At 43.0% G+C, this 20,173-nt stretch overlaps 1 long non-coding RNA gene across 1 annotated transcript; it reads right to left on the reverse strand.

Moving 5' to 3' along the window:
• Nucleotides 1-14,754: 14,754 nt before the first annotated feature.
• Nucleotides 14,755-19,179, reverse strand: LOC121654909. The gene is made up of 4 exons (XR_006013045.1): nt 19,011-19,179; nt 17,631-17,687; nt 17,472-17,561; nt 14,755-14,833 (listed from the first exon to the last, which is right to left on the reverse strand). It is a non-coding gene; the product is annotated as an uncharacterized LOC121654909 (long non-coding RNA).
• Between the last annotated feature and the right edge of the window lie 994 nt (nt 19,180-20,173).

Consider the following 20,173-nt stretch of genomic DNA (forward strand, 5'->3'; position numbering starts at 1 on the left):
CATAGTGTTCATGCATTGAATTTAATTTCACTTATGATAATGTCATGCTACTTCATGTTGTTTGGTACGCTGTAGGATGAGTTCCCTATTCATTTTACATTTTTATCTTTCATTTCCATTTTTTTACATAACTAATTAAGCGCCACACCAGCAATGTAAACAATAACCTGAAACCAAGACAGAAACTCAAGCAGACTGAAACCAGTGCTTGTTCTGCTGAAGTTAAACAAATTCTCTCTTTTATAAGGGATTTTCCTCAAAATCACCGCCTCCATCGGCTTTGCCCTGAGCAGTACACAGTGGGTGTGACCTGCGTCACGGCCTCAACTGGTTGTAGAGAGAAGGTGCTAACGACAGAGTCCCACACCAGCAATGTAAACAATAACCCGAAACCAAGACAGAAACTCAAGCAGTAAACTCACCTAACTGACTGTACCAACCCTGACTGAAACCAGTGCTTGTTCTGCTGAAGTTAAACAAATTCTCTCTTTTAGTCGGGATTTTCCTCAAAATCACCTCCTCTATCTGCTTTGCCCTGAGCAGTACACAGTGGGTGTGACCTGCGTCACGGCCTCAACTGGTTGTAGAGAGAAGGTGCTAACAACAGAGTCCCACACCAGCAATGTAAACAATAACCCGAAACCAAGTCAGAAACTGTAATGTGTGATTTTAGAGGTTCGTGGTGGTCGGCAGATGAAACACACAAAGTCAGAGTGCTAGAATAAATGTGTCAGGTTTATTCCCCGCAGCTCATGACACTCATCATTACATCTCAATGGGTTCAGCCTTATAAGCATAGCATAGCTTGCCCTACCTTTGACACGGACTGGAGAGCCAACAATCCCGGTAGAGTGGCTTAGAAAACCCCGGCTGGGCGTTCGTATACGTAACCCGCAGCAGACTCTACCGAGATGTGGGATTTCCCCGTCTTTATACTTATTTAGAAAAACACAACATCGCATGAGAGAGAGGATGGCTGGTCCTTTCCCACAGGCGAGGATGAGTCCTGAGATCCTGTCTTGTAAACATATTTACAAGACACCCTTTTCTCACCCTTCCAAAGATAGGCAGTTACACAGGCACCAAAACAAGCAGAATAATATAACAAAAACAGTATACAGGTGGTCACTTGGGACAAAACAAGCAGTTATATAACACCAATAGTATACAGATGGTCATTTTAGGACACAAATTAGATATTCCCATATCATTCCACCTCTGGCCTAAAATGGCCTTAATTCATAAAACCTTCACCTTCCCAGATAACATCATCATCTTCAGTATGGCCAGGAGCATGTTGATACTCCTGGCAGATAGTATTGACCCAATGACACACGAAATCTAACAACTCCATTCGCGTGGCATATACATCATTGTGCACCCATCGATCTTGATTACTCCAGTGCATATAAGTGAACTGATCTACATCAGTATCTGTATCCACAGTTACATGATAACACATCGTTCCATAAGGTCCATCTTCTGCTAAAATATGTATGTGCATCATCTTAAGGCAGTATGATATATGGTCCTAGACAATCGTTGTTTAATCCGGCATATATAAAGGCATGTTAATACATTGCATAGCGTCAACACACATAAAATAGCCACAAGAATCAATAATGGTGGAGCTACATATGTTCTAGCGGTGACAGACATTCCTGAAAAAATGTCCCACCAGTGATGAGCACTGTCCATCTCCACCATCTTTGCTGCATGCAAAACCTGTTCCCGGTTAACTAGAGTTGTTACTAAGGCACGGGTAACATTCTGAGAATGGCTAGACATAATATCTTTAAGATCACGGGAGCGAGACAGTGCACTTTGGAAACGCTCCAGAGAAATTCGCCATGGTAGGTGTAACACTTTCCAATGGACAGCCGTCAGATGAGATTCTGTGGTAAAGTTAGTCAACCTGTAAGTTACATTGTGCCAATGCCATAGGTGTAAACCTTTTAAACAACCTGAGAACGGTACAGTAGGCAACTGAGTATGGTTGTGAGTAGTAGCTACGCAAAGGGTGTTGGGGCCCACTTGCCATAGCATGTCGCTAGCTGGTTCTATATACCATTCACACAGTGCCGTGTCTCCTGTAAAGCATGGATCTCTATACCCTTTAGATAAGAGGCAGGCTTGGCCTCGATCAGTAGTTTCACAGTCCTTCAGGTCATACGTGTGATTAGTTTGGGGACTAAACCATTCACCGTAAGTTCTCAAAAACATATACTTATTATGTACGACCAATGGTAATACCTGAAACTTACAGATGGTGATCGCTTGAGTAATATACCACTGTATCCAACTTACAGTACACATGGTCATATTACATCGCGTCAGTTCAGGCTTCACTTGTAACCATAAAGCATCAGAAATATTAAACAATCGTCTCCATTCATTTGGGTTAGGTGCAGTTATCACTCGTACAAACCTCTCCTCCTGTAGGCGGGAATATATCACCTGTAAACCACACACAGTTGCATCAATAGCTTTGGTTACATTTATGAAAACATCGGCAGTGTCATTAAACAATCTAGTTTGCCATTTCAACTGTTGTTGTAAAATGATGGCAGTCTCTTTCTGTGGTCCTATAGGGACCGGCATCCAGTTCCCCAGGCGATGAATAGCCTAGCTAGCTTTATTTCCAGTGTTGGACAACATTGTCCGAGTGATTTCTCCATCTATGGTGTTGGACACACCTAATACAGTTCCAGTTCCACCCAGCAATGTATCATACCAGGCCCTTCGACGTCTGGCATGATGACAGGTGGGCATTTTTGGCAAGTTCACAGTCCAAGTTACAACAGTTCGAACCACAGCATGTGCTTTTTCTTGACAGGTTGTCACCAATGGGGCCACATGATTAATGTTTACCTGTTCCTTTGGCAGCACATCCACCGGGTGAATCAAAGGATCAATCCGATTGTGAATGGTTGTAGCATTTCTTAATTGGAATGACTCATAAACCTGCACCTGTGAATTAGTACCATTTCCCAATATAGTTCCATCGGTCAGAACCAGGAGCATCATCACGTCCGACGTGACAGTGACGTTGCATCCAGCTTGTACATGTACTGATGTCATCGGTCTCCGTAGGTGCATCGTTTGTATGCAGCCTCGACACACATATATGGGGCATTCACTGGTTAGATTGGCAATATAACAGATTCGGTTGGCTGGACAGGTGAAGTTATCCTGTCTCCTCATCCTTGTTGCGTACCTCCAGCCCGTCCGAAACATGCCCACCTCCGTCATCGACCGGTGGGGCGTCATCGCAGTCACAAAGCTGTTGGTGAGGATGGCAGTGAGGGCAGCTTGCAGCATGCCCCAGCAGGTGGCACCACCAGGTCGTAGGCGGGCCATAGCGAGGATCCTTCTGCGCCCCCTCCTTATTGGATCTGCCGATCAACCTCCTCCACCCCCACTCAGACATCCACCAGGCACACCAGGCTGAAAGAGACACATAACTTCAGAAGAATATAGCAAACAGCATTAGTCTTCTTTTAAATAACATTTTAACACGGGAACATTTTTCCAATCTTGTTCCCCAGAGTATATTATAGTACAGGTTGAGTCTGCCCCCTGAGCGATAATTTCAGCAGGTCTAGGCGGGCCATGTTCTTGCCTGACCCAAACCTTAGCACCCACTTTATCTGTAGATCCAAATCCTCCTTGACCTCTAGTAGTAACCACCTGTGGTGTTGTTATTTCTTGCACCATTGTCATATTACATGGTTTTATTACCAGTTGAGCTATTTTGTCACCTTTAGTGACCACAAACGGTTCAGCAGCTATATTTAATAGCACTACACACAGTTCTCCTTGGTAATCAGCATCAATTACTCCTGCCATAACAGTGATTCCTTTCAGAGACAGTCCTGATCTAGGCAGGATATGTCCGTACATGCCCGGCGGGCATTGTAACCCTAAACCGGTTTTCACAACCGTTGGGGTATGACTAGGGAGCGTTACTGTTTGTAGACTCGTCAGGTCTAAACCCGCTGAGCCAGGTGTGGCACGCAGTGGAATTTTAGCATCATTGTGTATTTTCCACATTTTAACACTTTCATCTGCTGGGGTAGCATGCACCATGACCATTCGAGTGAGTGGTGTCACTCCTTCTGCAAGAGGTCTGTTATTAATTTGTTTAACCACCTCTGGTAAATTGCGCTTCCAATTATTTAAACTATTATCACCTGAGGCTTTCCTCAGTGAGGATTTCAATAATCCATTTAGTCTTTCAATTAACCCTGCTGCTTGTGGGTGATACGGAATGTGATAAATCCATTCTACATGGTTTTCATCCGCCCATTTCCTTACCATGTGACCTGTGAAATGTGATCCATTATCAGTTTGAATTTGTACAGGCATGCCATAATATTGTTCAATCATGTCCAAACATTTTAACGTTGCCTTTTGATTACTAAATTTACAGGGATGAACTATCAATACTCCAGAATATGTATCTACAGCAGTACATGCATATTTACAGTTCTGTGAGACTGGCAACGGTCCAACAAAATCCATCTGCCAGACTTGAGCAGGACTTTTTCCTCTCTGAATATGACCCTGTAGATGTTGAGGCTTGCCATGCCTCTGATGTTGACACTGTTCACATTGTTCTATGGCAGTTTTTACATCATCCTGTTTTAGATCGATTCCTCTGTCCTGAGCCCATTGCAGGGTTCCTTTAATACCCCAGTGACCACTTTTCTGATGAGCCCATCTTGCCAACCCTTCTGTGGACTCTCTAGCAACCACCATGGTTCTAGCAACTTCATCAGCATGTTTATTATGCAGTGCTTCTGCACTATTATTAGTGGTATGTGCATCCACATGAACAACATATATAGTTATGGCTTGAGCTCTTTCCCAAATATCTTTCCACAATTCCTGCCCCCATACTTCCTTTGATTGTATCATCCAGTTATTCTTCTTCCACGTAGGCATCCATGTTAACATACCATTTACTACTGACCAGGAATCCGAATAAATTCTTGCTTGTTGTATTCCTACCTGTTGCAATACCATATGTACTGCTTTTAATTCTGCCCACTGGCTACTCTTTCCATCCCCTGTTTGTTCCAGGGTCTGTCCTATGGCTGGATTATAAGCCACAGCTTTCCACTTCCGCTTGCCTGCTGTCCACTTAGCAGAACCATCTGTAAACCATGACTGAGCCTGCTGTTCAGATGTCAAACTTCCATAAGCCTGTCCTGGCCGGACTGGAGACGCATCCATTTCAGTCACCAGGAACCTGGCTTCATCTGCTGCAGGAGCATCTGCAACCTGTTCATGCAGAGTAGACACACCTTTTTCTCCGGGTTTTACCCGTTCAGATAAATACCATTTCCATTTAATAACACTGCTTTCTTGTGCTGTTCCTATTCTATGAGTAGTTGGATTACTCAAAATCCATGACATTATAGGTATTTGTGGGCGCATAATGACCTCATGCCCCACTGTCTGAGCTTCTGTTTCTATTAAACTCCAATAACAAGCCAGCAATTGTTTTTCAAATGGTGTGTATCTTTCACCTGCAGGTGGCAGTTTCCGGGACCAGAACCCCATGGGCTTTCTGACCCGCCCTTGCTTCTGCCACAAGCTCCAATTGGCATAATCTGCTGAAGCAGACACCTGCAGTTCTACTGGACCAGATATCAGCTTTCCCAATGACACAGCCTGCTGTATAGCTTCTTTAGCTGACTCAAATGCAGTCTGATGTACATCCGTCCATTCAAACACAGCCTTTTTCCTTGTTATTGCATAGAGAGGTTTCAGGATCTGTCCCAAGTGTGGAATATGATGTCTCCAGAATCCAAACAAACCAATAAACCTCTACAGGTCAGCCTGTGTGTGTGGGACGGCAAATTTCAATATTTTTTCTTTGGCCTTCTCAGTTATCTCTCTTTCTCCTCTGTTCCAGTTTATTCCTAAGAACTTCACTTGTTGTGCTGGGCCCTGCACTTTAGCAGGGTTTATTTCCCATCCATGTGACTGCATGTGAGTCATCACTTGTTGCAATACTGCAGCCACTTCGTCCTTATTGATCCCCTGGATCATTATGTCATCGATGTAATGGGAAATCATTATTCCCGATGGTAATTGCATTTCAGCAAGATGTTCAGCCACTATGCGATGACAAATAGTAGGACTATGCACGTAGCCCTGTGGAAGGCGAGTAAACGTGTACTGTCGCCCCTCCCAGGTAAATGCAAACTGTTCCATCCTATCCTCTGGGATAGGAATAGTGAAGAAAGCATTAGCCAGATCAAGCACTGCATACCATACACCGGGATGATGTTGAACCCGTTCTATTATGGTAAGTGAGTCAGGTACTGCAGCAGTTAACGGGGGAGTGTGTTTGTTTAACCCCCGATAATCCACAGTCATCCTCCAGCTGCCATCTGATTTTCTGACCGGCCACAAAGGATTATTCCAAGCAGTGGAGATTGTTTTCAACACTCCAGCTTCTAAATAATCAGATATTGTCACAGTTATCTCATCATGTCCTCCTGGTATTCTGTACTGCTTTTGTGATATCACTTTTTCAGCCAGAGGGATCGGGAACGGTGCCATATGCACTTTTCCAACCCGTACAGCACACACACTTAGTGAGCGGAGTTCTTTAACTCCAAATGAGAATCTGCCCCCTCTCAGATGGAGAGTCATACCTGTCAAAATATCCATTCCAATAATGTATTCTTTAATGGGAGTGATTATAACTTGATAAATATGTGGAGGTAACGTGCCGATAGTGAGAGAGAGCTTAACTATTTTTCCTTGAACAACTCCACCACCTAAACCACTCAATGTAGCAACTAAACCTTTAAATTTATGTGGATTACCATATATAAGGGTGGCCTCTGCCCCCGTATCTACCAGAGCTTCCACTGTTTGTGTAGAATTTCGCCAATGTATACCCAACATCACATGTGGGCGTATATCATTAGCAGCCCAATTAACTAGCCGAATTGGAGGGGCTCGGCCAGTTTCCTAGTAATAATTTTCAGGTAGACCAGGATATAGGCGAGAGCGCCTCTTATCTTTTTTATCCTTTTTCTCCTTTTTCTTCTGAGCTTTGGTTTTCTTCACTCGTGCTATTTGACAGAGTTCTCCCTCCTCCTCCTCCTCCTCCTCGGAGCTCTCCTCAGGCTCCGGCTCTGCACGCCTTTCACGCACCAAGTCCGACAGCATTTCTTTCATTTCTCTCCATCCATCCAGACCAGACACACATGACACTTTAAGTCCCTTTTTAGACACAATTTCTCTTAATTCACTCGTGGGTTTACCATCTATCTGTGACACAGGAACCCCAGCTTTCACTAGAGCATTCCAGTAATCTCGGCGTGTGGGGCCACCAGCTTGTGGCTGAAATGCCTGCTTAGGTCTCTGTCACGGTTTCTGGGTTTTGGTGGGTGTTTTGATTGTTTAGGATTTTGGTTTTTGTCATGATTAGTTTGGTCATGTTCTTGGTTTGTAGTTATGTTCATGCTTTAGTTTTCAGTTTTGTCATGCTTGGTTTTCCCTCTTGTGTTCCTGTGGTTTTCTGTTCCTGCCTCGTTAGTTCACCTGGTCTGATTAGTCATCCACTTCACCTGTGTCTTGTTACTCCCTTTGTGTATAAGTACTCCCGGTTTTCAGTCATTCATTGTCAGATCCTCATTTTGTCATGTTTGGTTTTTGTTCTCTGGAGTTTATCCCCGTCGTCTGTGGTTCCCTGTCATGAGTTCCTGGGTAATAAACCTTTTTACCTGCACCAGTTCTGCCTCCTGCCTGCATTTGGGTCCTCACCTCCGCCGCCACTCGTGACAGTCTCGGGGTGAATTTTGGTCTGTCTCCCCTCTGTTGAGACGGTTGAGGACGAACATTCATGTCATCCCACTGTGCCAGATTTTCTAATTCTCTTATCATCCCTTGTACAGCAGAAGCAGGTCTGTCTACAGAATTTAACATTAATGTTAACACCAGGGATCTGTAATGTGGAGGACTGGTTTTTATCAGATGATCCCGTACTGATTTGGGCACATGCATATCAGCCCATGCATCAGCCGTTCCCAGAAACACTCCTTCCCTCATCATTAACTGAGCCACCCGTTGCACAGCATCTCTGATAGTATACCAGGGCCGGGTAATTGGTGCCCAATCACCGGGCAGGCGGAACACAGTTCCGGTTGCAAGGGCGTACAAAGAAAACACAGATGCCGTGGCTCCACGCAAATCTGTCATTGCATCCCTGTATGCGGCATTAACATCAGGGTTTCTGGATAAACCGACAAATTTATGTGCATCCCCCTGATCCACATCAGTTTGATGGGCCCCTTCATCCAACAATCTTACCAGCCATGAATCCAGGGGCTCCTCCACCCCCTGCCTGAATTTTCTCCCCAGATGTGACACCTCCTCTGCAGTATAATCCTCTGTAATTCTCTGAAACAGTGCTGCAGGGGGTCGTGGTTGCACCATAACGGGCTGCCCATTTTCATCGAACATGAGGTCACCCAGCCCGTTTACAGCCTGAACAGGGGCTGTAGGACCCATATTCTCAGTCTGGCGATGACGGGTCACTGGTTTTGCCTGATACCAGTCTAACCCTTCAGCCTCGTCCCAGACATCCTCATCCCATTTCATGGGATCCCAACTAGCATCCTCCCGTACCCGTGCAGCCACGGTACGGACTTCGGCAGGGTCAGTACGGCGTGGCGGTCTCCTCCGCATTTGCCGCTGAGTCTGAGCCAAACCCACCAAAGCTTTGTTCAAACATTGATTCAGTGCTTCTTTCTCTGCCTGTATTTTCATTACTTCTTGCCTGGCTAAAGACAGCTGTGTTTCCAACTGTTCTTTTTCGTCAGTTAACCTTTTACACTTCTCCTGCGATACACGCCATGCTGATGCACAAAACCACGCACGCCTCTGAAGCCCCCCACGGGGATTTCGGAGGAACAACAATTTCTTTCAGCGCAGGCAATGCAGCCGCTAGAGAGCCGTCCTTTACAGCATCTCCCCACGGCTCGGGACGACCACCGCCGTCCCGCAGACAGAGCGCAACTTCACTCCATTCGCCAGTCCAACCTGGCACATCAGATTGCTCCACGGCGGGAGACTTCCTATTCTGTTTCTTAAACATTTCTGCAGCCACCAAATAATATCAATTACAATTTATTAATTGTTCGTGACGCCAATAATGTAATGTGTGATTTTAGAGGTTCGTGGTGGTCAGCGGATGAAACACACAAAGTCAGAGTGCTAGAATAAGTGTGTCAGGTTTATTCCCCGCAGCTCATGACACTCATCATTACATCTCAATGGGTTCAGCCTTATAAGCATAGCATAGCTTGCCCTACCTTTGACACGGACTGGAGAGCCAACAATCCCGGTAGAGTGGCTTAGAAAACCCCGGCTGGGCGTTCGTATACGTAACCCGCAGCAGACTCTACCGAGATGTGGGATTTCCCCGTCTTTATACTTATTTAGAAAAACACAACATCGCATGAGAGAGAGGATGGCCGGTCCTTTCCCACAGGCGAGGATGAGTCCTGAGATCCTGTCTTGTAAACATATTTACAAGACACCCTTTTCTCACCCTTCCAAAGATAGGCAGTTACACAGGCACCAAAACAAGCAGAATAATATAACAAAAAACAGTATACAGGTGGTCACTTGGGACAAAACAAGCAGTTATATAACACCAATAGTATACAGATGGTCATTTTAGGACACAAATTAGATATTCCCATATCAGAAACTCAAGCAGTAAACTCACCTAACTGACTGTACCAACCCTGACTGAAATCAGTGCTTGTTTCCAATGAGTTTGCAGTTTTGGCTGGTCTAAGTGACCACTGTACTAGCAGTTGATGCCTGTTAGGAAGCTACTACTCTGTAGTCATGAGGCCTTTTTGCAGAGAGACACAAACCCATCAGGATGTCATGTAATACAGTGATCTGTGACAGAGACGGTTTCTAACAAGTACTTCCATCTAATAACCGATATCTCCAGAATATTAGTATACTGACCGAGTTACTTAGACACAGTTTTGGATGTGTATACAACACAGTGTACGCAGAGCAGAGACAACCTCCGGGACAACGTACTGCTTCAAATGAAAAATCCAATTTGATCATTTTTGCTTTAACCCTTGACAGGACTGAAGTCGTCAGATAATTTTAATATGGTCATAAAACATTTTATTAGCTACATATAGAATGAAGATGCATACTCTGAGGGAATATGTAAATTGTGATACACTGAAGAGAAAACATTAAGTCCTTTATCATTATGAAGGAAAATTAATTAACATTAGTTCCTAATAATTTGAAGTCATAGTAACAAGCTTTAACCAGTCTCTTTTAGATCAGTGTTTCCTCTCAAGATATTTTTCTTGAAAATGCTTCAATGAATTCAAACAATTCAGGCGACCTGACGAGAAACAGAAGATAGTTTCTTTTACTGTCCATGCACCAACAAGACGACTGTGGAAGCATGCAGCTGAATGTTGATGTATAAATGTTGTAATATGCAGTCTAAATATGGACATAATTTAAATGTACTGCATGAAAAACAGCTGACAGTGTGTCAAGTTTTCCATGCATTTCGTGCAGTGTTTCTCAGCCTATAATCACATCTGAAGACAATAATGTCAATAAATCCGAATCAGACATCCTTCACTGATCCCAGATTCCAGTGTTGCAGCAGCATTATAGAATAAGAAACAGTAAAAGAAGAAATCCTCAGTGATTTGATCTGCATCCAGTCTGAGGTGGTCTGGCAAATAAACGAGTGACCATATTCATGTAAAAGGAAAATGTCTCCTGGGCTCACCTTGCATACTTCCACACAAAGCCTCCATCAGGATTTTTGTCTTGCTGGGCTGCGACTGAGAGAAAAGAAACAAAACAAAAAATTACTCTGAAGTTCACCTGTCGCAATTGATAGTGTTAATACATATTAAATAAATTGTAATCATGTCTGCAGAACTGCCACACACATCCATTTACTTGTAAGAAAAAAACTGGTTAAAATGAACAAAAACATCAGTAATCAGTCATTTCCACTGTTTGGCTGAGGTAAGGGTTTCCCACACGTGTGGCGCAGAGCCACAGAATCAACTCCAAGCTCCACAGATTCCACCCGCCGCTCCTTGATGCTGCCTCATGCATTTAATCTGAATGTTTTAAGAAAAGTCTTTATTAGCTCTATTGGTGACTCGCAACCGCTCAGTGTGGATCAACAGGTGATTTGTACAGCATGTCCAGTCCAGCTTGTTATCCAGTCACAACTACAGGTACCTCGGGTTGTGGCTGGATAATAAGCTGGACTGGACATGCTGTACAAATCACCTGTACAAGAAGGGCCAAAGCCGTCTGTACTTCCTGCGAAGACTGGGATCTTTAAACATCTGCAGGAAACTCCTGTGGATGTTCTATCAGTCTGTGGTGGCTAGTACGCTTTTTTATGCTGTTGTCTGCTGGGGGGGGGTAACATGACAAAAAGGTGTGCTAACAGGCTGGAAAAACTCATCAGGTGGGCGGGCTCTGTGGTTGGCATGAAGCTGGATTCCCTAGTGACAGTGGCAGAGAGGAGAACACTAAAAAACAACTACTGGCTATTGTGAATGATGCTAGTCACCCTCTGCACACTGTCATCAGTGCACAGAGAAGCCTGACCAGTAACAGGCTGCTCCTCCCCAAGAGTAGGACCAACCGGCTCAGAGACTCCTTTGTCCCCCGAGCCATCAAACTGTACAACTCTGCATTAGGAAGGAGGGGGAGAAGGAGGGGGGAGAGGGAGGTGTGCAGTCCGCCTGATACAACACATGCACAATAACCCATACAAACAGTTGCTATAACTTCTACGTGCAATAGTGAACTGGGAATCTGTACCACCTCTACTGTGTGCAATGCTTGTTTATATTGTTTTATTTAACTTATCTTATTGTTATTTATTGCATTCTATTTGTGCTTTTCTTGCACCTTGTTGCCTCTATTTTGCTTTGTACCTGTATATATTGTGTCTTGTGCTTGTCCTGCTTTACTGTTGGTGTTGTATTGCTCCTGGTACCCAAATTTCCCTGAGGGCTCTCCGAAGGGATTAATAAAGTATTTATATTCTATTCTATTCTAACTGACACATGCACACGTCCTGACAGCTGATACACCCGCTCCTCCTCTCCATGCACAATACACGAGGCCTATGAAAAGAAAACCAAAGCAGCAGCATATTTAGTGCAGAGAAGACGGTGGACCACGTCTGAAGTTTACCAAAGCTTAGTATGATATACTGTGCTCAAACACATCTGCCCAAAACTTATTGTAACTCCGAAAAGGTAATGTTAGCCTAAAAACTAAACATCATTAATACTGAACATCTTGCACCCTAAGGCAGCATGTAACGTTGGTAACACAGCAAATAATAAGCTTAAGATGAATAACAGTTGAGACAGGCTATAGGCCCATGCAGAGGCGGCGCACCCAGGGGGGATGTGGGTGTTTTGACACCCACACTTTTCATGGTGAGAAGGTTTAACACCCACACATTTTCCGCTGTTTGTGTTGGTTCATTTACTTTGCGCCGCTTTGCTCATACATTGCTGCTTCAGTCGCCCTCTGTCTCCGGTGGTTTACTGTTAGGAGCCATGAACGTGGTGAAGGGAAATTACGAACAGGTTCTGAAATATAAATCAGAGCAGGGACCTTCTATAACCAGGCGCTTGACAGATAATCGAAAGGATCTCGGGGCGTTGAAGAGGGAGCCATCCTGGGGAGCTAACCAGAAAAAGGCTGGCACAAATGAGAATTGTCCTTTTTTTTCCCAAGGAATAGATTTTAGAAAATAATTAGCTGATTGTTACAACTTAAATGGTCATCAGATGTTAAATATGTAAAAAAAACAAAACCAAAACAAAAAACAGCCAATACCATTTTTCATTGTTAATATATAACAACATAATAAAGTACAATTTCATGCTGCATTCACTGACACTTTTACCTTAAGTGAAGGTTAATTTACACTTAACTAGCAATTCATTACCCCCATCATGCCTTTCTATGCAGATAAACAGTAATGCATGTATGTACATGCAGTAATTTGACTGATGGTAAAATGACATATTTTATATTACATATTTTAGTAAAATACCTATGTTACAGGATGACCAGCTATAACAACTTCTACAGCTGCATATTTAGACCACTACTATCCACTCAGATCACACACAGTACATGATCACCTCTTAATATTTTCTATTTCACAGTATAATGAGAGCGCAAATGCAGTCCCCCACTACCAGAAATTATGCAGTCGAGATTCCTACATTTGGGGAGTTCGCAGGAGTCGTGTCTATGCTAGCGCAATGACGGCGGACGCCGACCGTAGACAACCAATGGGATCGCCCGATTCACTGACCGTAGACTTTGAACGTAGACTACCAATAAGAATCGTTGAAGCCAACGTAGACAGCCAATGGCTTGGTGGGACCTACCACGATGGACAGTAACGACGAAAATCTGAATTTGGTAGGCAGAGTTCTTTTACGTCATTCATTTGTATTGATTAATGCAAAGAAATCTGTATAAAAATATATTCTTCTTGGTTTTTTTGTTTTCTTTTTTAAAGGATTCTTTTTATTATTTGAAAGGTAAGTACTGACATTTGCTGTTGCTCAGAAAAATCTCGTCAGTAAAATCACAAAGGCGCGCTGATTTTCATTGTACACATATATATATATATATTTCTCACTAATTATGGAAAACTTTCTGTCAATATTTGTCCTGTCTTCAGTGAAATGTGCTGAATCGAGCAAAGGTGAATAACTCTTATTTGAATCGTGACTGACAATGTTACGGTGGCTTTAGCTAGCAAGCTAACTGTACAGAGCTGTCATTCACTTCAGTTCACAAAGAAATAAATTTTGTTCAGAACATGATCTTGTACTTCAATAATTTAATCCAAGTCATATCTTTATGTAACTAAGTGAGGAGGCGGCTGTGAGACGACCGGGGTTGTCAACGCATCGATGGGGTCCGTGTCTCCATTCTGCGCTGCTTCTTGTGAGCTATATTTATACTTAACATTGTTCATTGTTCAATTCATTTTCTACAATTCAGAGTCTCAACCACTTTATACACAGTTAACATTTTTTTTGTTTGTTTTTTTCCCCTGAATCATAGTGAAAAGCCGGAGATCCGGCATGGCGCCGGAATACTTTAAGTCCTGAATATATCACAAAAATGCTAAAAGAATCTAGTTGGAGTCTAGTAAATAGTGATTCACGGTCTTTGTCTAATCTCAGTCTGAGACTTGGCACTTGTCGTTAGATGTGAGCAGGTGTGAGCTGGTAGTTTTCTAGAGTCTTTTCAAAATCCTTTTAAAGTCGTCTGATGTAAGCATAACTCATCAAACATCTTATTACTTAAACAATAATAACACTTGATAACTTTTTAAATATGTCATTACTTAAGTACCTTAAAAATCACTGAATACCTTATTACAAAATCTATGGAGGGCAGAGTCCCACTTGAAATGCATACAAGTGATTTCTACGGCCCCTGGTTTGCATTTTGAAGCCACCACTTCCTGCACAGCATCTGATGACTGCAATCCTCCACATGGCCAGGTAACGACACTGTGCTTTAAGCTGCACGCCAGCCTGTGGAAAGCAAGTGAGATACAAAGAAAAGAAAAATCAACTACACACTAAAATGGAAAGGCTTGTAAATAACCATTCATTACAGTAATGCTATTTTCAAAAGATGATACCTGATGAGTGTCACCTTTCATCGTGGCCATGTGATTTCACTCAACATCTGCAAGCAAGTCTGAGGAAGGACGTACCATCTGAAATGAATGAGACCAAATCTGGATTGAAACCGCTTTAAATCTACTTCTTAAGGGTAATAAATACTTTTTATGACATTATCTTGGACCTAAGACAGTTAAACACTCCCCATCTTATATAAAACATAAAAAATGACACAGGTATAGAACACTTCATAAGTCAATCATAAATAGTGACATTTATAATGTAGATGGCATGTCATTTCTCCTCTGCTCGGGTGGTGCTCGGCCCTGATGTGGTGAGACTGCCACCAGCTGGCAGAGAGCGTCAACTACTGGCCAACACCATGTTATACAGATTATACTTTTACTCTCCCCCACAATTTACGTTATCTACACTTAAGTGATTCAACATACGTGTATGTAAAGGACTGCAGTAATATTCTGTGATGCATGGATATACCACCGTAGCACTAACCATGAACAACGAGTCCTACGTTGGCATTTGTATGTGGGATTTGAATCCCTGTACTGTCATTCACACTCATGCTGTTTCCAATGAGTTTGCAGTTTTGCGCTGGTCTAAGTGACCGCTGTACTAGCAGTTCATGCCTGTTAGGAAGCTACTACTCTGTAGTCATGAGGCCTTTTTGCAGAGAGACACAGACCCATCAGGATGTCATGTAATACAGTGATCTGTGACAGAGACGGTTTCTAACAAGAACAAGTACTTCCATCTGATAACCGATATCTCCAGAATATTAGTATACTGACCCAGTTACAGTGCATCCAGAAAGTATTCACAGTGCTTCACTTTTCCACACTTTATTATGTTACAGCTTCATTCCAAATTATATTAAATTAAGGTCTTACCTCAAAATTCTACACACAATACCTCATTATGACAAGGTGAAAAGTTTTTTTTGAGATTTTTTTAATTTATTAAAAATGGAAAACGAAGAAATCACATTTACATAAGTATTCACAACCTTTGCCATGGAGCTCAAAATTGAGCTCAGGTGCATCCTGTTCCCACTGATAAGCCTTGAGATGTTTCTACAACTTAATTGGAGTCCACCTGTGGTAAATTCAGTTGATTGGACATGATTTGGAAAGGCACACACCTGTCTATATAAAGTCCCACAGTTGATCATGCATGTCAGAGCACAAACACCAAGCATGAAGTCGAAGGAATTGTCTGTAGACCTCCGAGACAGGATTGTCTTGAGGCACAAATCTGGGGAAGGATACAGAAAAATTTCTGCTGCTTTGAAGGTCCCAATCAGCACAGTGGCCTCCATCATTCGTAAATGGAAGACGTTTGGAACCACCAGGACTCTTCCTAGAGCTGGCCGGCCGTCTACACTGAGCAATCGGGGGAGAAGGGCCTTAGTCAGGGAGGTGACCACAAACCCGATGGTCACTCTGGCAGAGCTCCAGCGTTCCTCTGTGGAGAGAGGAGAGCCTTCCAGAAGGACCACCATCTCTGCAGCAATCCACCAATCAGGACTGTATGGTAGAGTGGCAAGACGAAAGCCACTCCTTAGTAAAAGGCACATGGCAGCCCGTCTTGAGTTTGCCAAAAGGCACCTGAATGACGCTCAGACCATGAGAAACAAAATCCTCTGGTCTGATGAGACAAAGCTTGAACTCTTTGGTGTGAATGCCAGGCGTCATGTTTGGAGGAAACCAGGCACCGCTCATCACCAGGCCAATACCATCCCTACAGTGAAGCATGGTGGTGGCAGCATCATGCTATGGGGATGTTTTTCAGCAGCAGGAACTGGCAGACTAGTCAAGATAGAAGGAAAGATGACTGCAGAAATATACAGAGACATCCTGGATGAAAACCTGTTCCAGAGCGCTCGAGATCTCAGACTGGGGCGACGGTTTATTTTTCAGCAGGACAATGACCTCTCAAAGGAGTGGCTTCAGAACCACTCTGTGAATGTCCTGGAGTGGCCCAGCCAGAGTCCAGACTTGAATCCGATTGAACATCTCTGGAGAGATCTGAAAATGGCTGTACATAGACGTCTCCCATCCAACCTGAAGGAGCTTGAGGAGTACTGCAAAGAAGAATGGGCCAAACTGCCTAAAGATAGGTGTGCTAAGCTTGTAGCATCATATCCAAAAAGACTTGAGGCTGTAATTGCTGCCAAAGGTGGATCAACAAAGTATTAAGCAAAGGCTGTGAATACTTATGTAAATGTGATTTCTTCGTTTTCCATTTTTTATAAATTCAAAAACTTAAAAAAAAAACTTTTTTCACCTTGTCATAATGGGGTATTGTGTGTACAATTTTGAGGTAAGACCTTAATTTAATATAATTTGGAATGAAGCTGTAACATAATAAAATGTGGAAAAAGTGAAGCGCTGTGAATACTTTCCGGATGCACTGTAACTCGGTCAGTATACCAATTCAGGCGACCTGACGAGAAACAGAAGATAGTTTCTTTTACTGTCCATGCACCAACAAGACGACTGTGGAAGCATGCAGCTGAATGTTGATGTATAAATGTTGTAATATGTAGTCCAAATATGGACATAATTTAAATGTACTGCATGAAAAACAGCTGACAGTGTGTCAAGTTTTCCATGCATTTCGTGCAGAGTCAATTCAGAGTCTCAACCACTTTATACAGTTAATATTTTTTTAAATCATAGTGAAAAGCCGGAATACTTTAAGCCCTGTTCTCACCAAGATAGTATAAATCAGCTGTTCGTGGTCCTTCGTTAGCTGAGTCTCGCAACGTCTGAACTCCTGCAGCCAGCTGATCATCTGGGCTTCCTGTGGGAGGAGACAGACCCTGAACCATGCCTGAAACACAAAGCTGCGCCTCACCATGTCTGTCTGTACCTTCATCTCCGGATCGGCCAGTTGGTGCTTCAGCAGCTCATCATCTCCGGCGTCCCCCTTCAGACACACAAAGGCCAATCAGGTCACGTGCTTTGATTAGTGAAAACCTCAGATTTGTCACGCGCTGTGACATCACAGTACAGAGCAGTCAGATAATCATGAACTCTGTTCTTTTATAATTATTTCAGAAACAAAACTGAATGTCCTGATATTGACAAACATCATAAACACGTAAACAATGATGTCGTTTTCAACTACATTATTTAACTTCATTGTGCCATTCTGGAAAATCCAGAAACATCATTACTTTATCACCCCTGCCAACTCTCACACATTTCAGTGGTTTTTCTGATGCCACACCTCCCATTTCTCACGTTGAAATACACGTGAAATACACGTGCATACAAGTGCAACGCCCGTGTTCTGTCAGATCAGCATACATAGTGCAAACTGCCCCTAACCCGCATGCGTATTAACGTAATGTGTGCTACTGTGATGCATTCCGAGTTAAGGGAAACTCTGGGTTTTCGGTTTCACAAAGCGAGTTCAGTGTAACTCTGAGTCAGTTACCACGGCAACAGACTTGGTAAAGCTAACATGCTCGCTGGCAGGTTTTCTTCTACTAACCGAAGTTTCTCCTCTTTAGCTGCAGACTGAAGGAAGTGTTTGACATGGCGTGCGCTTTTCTTGAAGAGCCAGTTGACATCGAAGGACAAGACACTGCAGATATCGATGTGGTGGAAAGGGTGATCAGACCCTGCCTGGATGTTTTATCATTCTCTCACTGTGTTGAGCGTTACTTCGTTTTTTTCCCAAAGGGAGTTTTCTTTATAACGTCGGTGATGCTGAGCATATTTCAAAGGCAGCAGTCTGTCAGACAGCGAGAACTGTCACTCTTACACTGAAACCTTTGCTCTACACTTTAGTGGTGTTTCCAAATCACAGACCAACAAGATACAAAGAACACATCAGTTAATCTGATATATTTTAGGGTTTCCGGGTGTGATTGGCTGCATAGATGGACTCAAGTTCCTATCACAGCTCCTTCAGTAGATGAAGGAGATTATGTGAATAGGAAGTCTGTCCACAGCTATAATGTGCAGGTAAATCGTAGCCTTTAGAATCCCAGATACTTCACATTACAGCTACTTCAGCTAATTACTGTTCTGTCCTTTGAAGATGAGATGCAGCCCACATCGTCAGTAACGTGGAAGCAAAGTGGTCTGGGTCTGTGACGACCCTCCAGTCTTTCCTGAGTGTACACAGAGTGCTAGATCTGCCCGTGGTGAGTTATTTACATTAAAATCAATATTTTGTTCGACCTATCACAACTAAAAATGTAATATTGTGTCCTGTATTATAGGAGAGTTTGATGGTTACCTGCTGGGTGACAGAGGGTACCCCTGCCAGCCGTATTTGCTGACCCCTGATCCTGAGCCCGGCTTGGCTCACTGCAGGACTCCAGCCGGGGCAGAGATGACTATTGGGATGCTTAAGGCCCGCCTCCAGTGCCTTCGTAGGCTCAGAGCCGCCCCAGATAGGGCATGTGACATTAATGTGGCATGTGTTGTTCTCCACAACATCGCCACAATGAGAGGAGCAACGTCCGACTCAGCCACTGAATGCAGCTGATAATGAAGATCCTGAAGCCCTGCTTGAAGCACAAGATGGAAGAGCAGTCAGAGACACAACATGCCACCATCTCTCTGAGTGATGCATCAAGACATAAAGAAATAAAGACATAAATACATTATGCTGTTTGTTTTATGAAGTCTGATTAACTGATAGATGTTATTTCAAGTTGTAAAACCTCTACAGTCTATAATCTTTTAAGCTGGAATCTTTAAACTTGATCATGTTTTAATACTCGTTCCCTACACTGGAACTTTAGATATTGCATTTAATCTATCAATAATAAAACCTATAAAAACATATACTGTAGAATAGCAAAAATAAATAACATTCATAGCTACAAAGCTTTACATAACATAACAACAAAGTACTTCTTTAACTACAACTGTTAACACGGGAGTAAACAGGAAGAGCATTAGGCGAGCCTGTGACAAAATGGTCGTCACAGACGATATTCAAAGCTTTGCCATGAGCACAACCGCCAAACAAGAGACCAACACAATTAAATAAATTCTTAAAACATTTCCATTCACAGCTGTAGCCAATTATATCAGTAAACAACTTGAAATCACTGCATTACATTTATGCTACCAACCGTAATCACAACGCGGAAGAAAACTCCAGACTAGACACAATACATAGATTTATTAAGCACGAAAACATCGAACAGGCATGTAACTAAGCTGGCGACATATAACTAAACTAACCGTCCGCCTACGTTACAAATTATGTATTAAAAATAAATATATTCTAACTACAGTAACTCCTCTAATATAGCGACGCTACAATTCTGACTTAACTGCGATAAAATTAAATTACTAAGTGACACAGCCAACTAAACTACACCACAATACGTAAAATACATATGTACTGATTTATTAAGCCAGCCCGAGTTTACAGCACTCAGTACA

The sequence above is a fragment of the Melanotaenia boesemani genome, chromosome 15 (genome assembly GCF_017639745.1).
Source record: "Melanotaenia boesemani isolate fMelBoe1 chromosome 15, fMelBoe1.pri, whole genome shotgun sequence".
NCBI lineage: Eukaryota > Metazoa > Chordata > Actinopteri > Atheriniformes > Melanotaeniidae > Melanotaenia > Melanotaenia boesemani.